The sequence below is a fragment of the Calliopsis andreniformis genome, unplaced genomic scaffold, assembly GCF_051401765.1.
Source record: "Calliopsis andreniformis isolate RMS-2024a unplaced genomic scaffold, iyCalAndr_principal scaffold0189, whole genome shotgun sequence".
Lineage (NCBI taxonomy): Eukaryota > Metazoa > Arthropoda > Insecta > Hymenoptera > Andrenidae > Calliopsis > Calliopsis andreniformis.
The window spans coordinates 740,144-744,867 of NW_027480598.1; positions in this window are offsets into that span (position 1 = coordinate 740,144).

The window sequence follows — 4,724 nt, forward strand, 5'->3', positions numbered from 1 at the left end:
CTCAATCCTCAACACTCAATCCTCAATACTCAATCTTCAATCCTCAATCCTCAATTCTCAATCCTCAATACTGAATCCTCAAACCTCAATCCTCAATCCTCAAACCTCAATCCTCACTCTTCAATCCTCAATACCCAATCCTCAATCTTCAATCCTCAATCCTCAATCCTCAATTCTCAATCCTCAATCCTCAATCTTCGGACCTCAAACATCAATCCTCAAACCTCAGTCCTCAACCGTCAGTCCCCGTCCTCAATCCTCAAACATGAATCCTCAATCCTCAATATTCAATCATCAATACACAATCTTCAATCCTCAATACTCAATCCTCAATCCTCAATCCTCAATCATCAATATTCAACGCAAAACTGTCAACCATCAATCCTCAATACTCAACCATCAATCCTCAATTCTCAATACTCAATAGAATATCCTGAATTCTCATGATTCAATACTCAATCCTCAATATTCAATAATCAAATCGCAATCCTCAAACATCAACTCTCAACACTCAATCCTCAATACTCTGTCCACTCTCTTCAATCCTCCATCCTCAATCTTCAATCCTCAAGCGTCAATCCTCAATCCTCAATCCTCAATCCCCAATCCTCAACCCTCAATCCTCAGTCCTCAAACCTCAATCCGGAATCCTCAATCCTGAATACTCAATCTTCAGCCGTCAGTCCTCAACAATCAATTGTCAATCCTCAATCCTCAATATTCAATCCTCAATCCTCAATCCGCAATCATCAATCCTCAATCTTCAATCCTCAATACTCAATCTTCAATCCTCAATCTTCAATCCTCAATCCTCAATCCTCAATCCTCAATCATCAATCTTCAATCCTCAGACCTCAAACAGCAATACTCGACCGTCAGGCCTCGTCCTCAATCCACAACCATCAATACTCAATCCTCAATCTTCAATCATCAATACTCAATCTTCAATCCTCAATCCTCGGTCCTCAATCCTCAATCGCCAATCTCCAATCCTGAATACTCAACCTTCAATCCTCAATCCTCAATCCTCAATACTCTATCCTCAATCCTCATACTTCAATCCTCAATACCCAATCCTCAATCTTCAATCCTCAATCCTCAATCCTCAATTCTCAATCCTCAATCCTCAGTCCTCAGTCCTCAAACCTCAATCCTCAACCCCCAGCCCTCATCCTCAATCCTCAATCATCAATCCTCAATCCTCAATCTTCAATCCTCAATACTCAATCTTCAGTCCTCAATCCTTAGTACACAATCTTCAATCCTCAAAGCTCAATCCTCAATCCTCAATCCTCAGACCTCAATCCTCAATCCTCAATCCTCAAACCTCAATCCTCAACCGTCAGTCCTCGTCCTCAAACCTCAACTTCCAATCCTCAATCCTCAATCTTCAATCATCAATACTCTATCTTCAATCCTCAATCCTCAATCCTGAATCCTCAATCCTCAATCCTCAATATTCAACGCACAACCCTCAGCCAGAAATGCTCAATACTCAACCATCAATCCTCAATTCTCAATACTCAATAGAATATCCTGAATTCTCATGGTTTAATACTCAATCCACAATATTCAATAATCAAATATCAATCCTCAAACATCAATTCTCAAAACTCAATCCTCAACACTCAGTCCTCTCTCATCAATCCTCCATCCTCAATCCTCAATCCTCGAGCGTCAATCCTCAATCCTCAATCCTCAACCCTCAATCCTCAGTCCTCAATATTCAACGCACAACCCTCAACCATCAATCCTCAATACTCAACCATCAATCCTCAATTCTCAATACTCAATAGAATATCCTGAATTCTCATGATTCAATACTCAATCCTCAATATTCAATAATCAAATCGCAATCCTCAAACATCAACTCTCAACACTCAATCCTCAATACTCTGTCCACTCTCTTCAATCCTCCATCCTCAATCTTCAATCCTCAAGCGTCAATCCTCAATCCTCAATCCTCATTCCCCAATCCTCAACCCTCAATCCTCAGTCCTCAAACCTCAATCCGGAATCCTCAATCCTGAATACTCAATCTTCGGCCGTCAGTCCTCAACAATCAATTGTCAATCCTCAATCCTCAATATTCAATCCTCAATCCTCAATCCGCAATCCTCAATCCTCAATCTTCAATCCTCAATCATCAATCTTCAATCCTCAGACCTCAAACAGCAATACTCGACCGTCAGGCCTCGTCCTCAATCCACAACCATCAATACTCAATCCTCAATCTGTAATCTTCAATCCTCAATCCTCAATCCTCGGTCCTCAATCCTCAATCGTCAATCTCCAATCCTGAATACTCAATATTCAATCCTCAATCCTGAATCCTCAATCCTCTATCCTCAATCCTCATACTTCAATCCTCAATACCCAATCCTCAATCTTCAATCCTCAATCCTCAATCCTCAATTCTCAATCCTCAATCCTCAGTCCTCAGTCCTCAAACCTCAATCCTCAACCCCCAGCCCTCATCCTCAATCCTCAATCATCAATCCTCAATCCTCAATCTTCAATCCTCAATACTCAATCTTCAATCCTCAATCCTCAGCCCACAATCTTCAATCCTCAAAGCTCAATCCTCAATCCTCAATACTCAGTCCTCAATCCTCAATCTTCAATACTCAATACACAATCTTCAATCCTCAATCCTCAATCTTCAATCCTCAACCCTCAGTCCTCAATTCTCAATCCTCAATCCTCAATCCTCAGACCTCAAACATCAATACTCAACCCTCAGTCCTCGTCCTCAATCCACAACCCTCAATCCTCGATCCTCAATCTTCAATCATCAATATTCAATCTTCAATCCTCAATCCTCAATCCTCAATCCTCAATACTCAATCCACAATCCTCAATGTTCAATCCTCAATACCCAAACCTCAATCTTCAATCCTCAATTCTCAATCCTCAATCCTCAATCCTCAATCTTCAATCCTCAATACTCAATCTTCAATGCTCAATCCTCAATCCTCAATATTCAACGCACAAACCTCAACCATCAATCCTCAATACTCAATCATCAATCCTCAATTCTCAATACCCAAAAGAATATCCTGAATGCTCATGGTTCAATACTCAATCCACAATATTCAATAATCAAATCTCAACCCTCAAACATCAATTCTCAACACGCAATCCTCAACACTCAGTCCTCTCTCTTGAATCCTCCATCCTCCATCCTCAATGTTCAATCCTCAATACCCAAACCTCAATCTTCAATCCTCAATTCTCAATCCTCAATCCTCAATCCTCAATCTTCAATCCTCAATACTCAATCTTCAATGCTCAATCCTCAATCCTCAATCCTCAATCATCAATCCTCAATCATCAATCCTCAATCTTCAATACTCAATCCTCAAGCCGCAATCCTCAATCCTCAATACTCAGCCATCAATCCTCAATTCTCAATACTCAATAGAATATCCTGAACTCTCAGGATTCTATACTCAAACCTCAATCCTCAACCCTCAGCCCTCATTCTCAATCCTCAATCCACAATCCTGAAACCTCAATCCTCAACCGTCAGTCCTCGTCCTCAATCCTCAACCCTCAATCCTCAATCCTCCCATCTTCAATCATCAATACTCAATCCTCAATCTTCAATCCTCAATCCTCAATCCTCAATCCTAAATCCTCAATCCTCAATCCTCGATCCTCAATCGACAATCTTCAATCCTGAATACTCAATCTTCAATCCTCAATCCTCAATCCTCAATCCTCAATCCTCAATCCTCATTCTTCAATCCTCAATACCCAATCCTCAATCTTTAATCCTCAATCCTCAATCCTGAATCCTCAATCTTCAATCTTCAATACTCAATCTGCAATCCTCAATCCTCAGTCCGCAATCCTCAATCCGCAACCCTCAATCCTCAATATTCAACGCACAAACCTCAACCATCAATCCTCAATACTCAATCATCAATCCTCAATTCTCAATACCCAAAAGAATATCCTGAATGCTCATGGTTCAATACTCAATCCACAATATTCAATAATCAAATCTCAACCCTCAAACATCAATTCTCAACACGCAATCCTCAACACTCAGTCCTCTCTCTTCAATCCTCCATCCTCCATCCTCAATGTTCAATCCTCAATACCCAAACCTCAATCTTCAATCCTCAATTCTCAATCCTCAATCCTCAATCCTCAATCTTCAATCCTCAATACTCAATCTTCAATGCTCAATCCTCAATCCTCAATCCTCAATCATCAATCCTCAATCATCAATCCTCAATCTTCAATACTCAATCCTCAAGCCGCAATCCTCAATCCTCAATACTCAGCCATCAATCCTCAATTCTCAATACTCAATAGAATATCCTGAACTCTCAGGATTCTATACTCAAACCTCAATCCTCAACCCTCAGCCCTCATTCTCAATCCTCAATCCACAATCCTGAAACCTCAATCCTCAACCGTCAGTCCTCGTCCTCAATCCTCAACCCTCAATCCTCAATCCTCCCATCTTCAATCATCAATACTCAATCCTCAATCTTCAATCCTCAATCCTCAATCCTCAATCCTCAATCCTCAATCCTCAATCCTCAATCGTCAATCTTCAATCCTGAATACTCAATCTTCAATCCTCAATCCTCAATCCTCAATCCTCAATCCTCAATCCTCGTTCTTCAATCCTCAATACCCAATCCTCAATCTTTAATCCTCAATCCTCAATCCTGAATCCTCAATCTTCAATCTTCAATACTCAATCT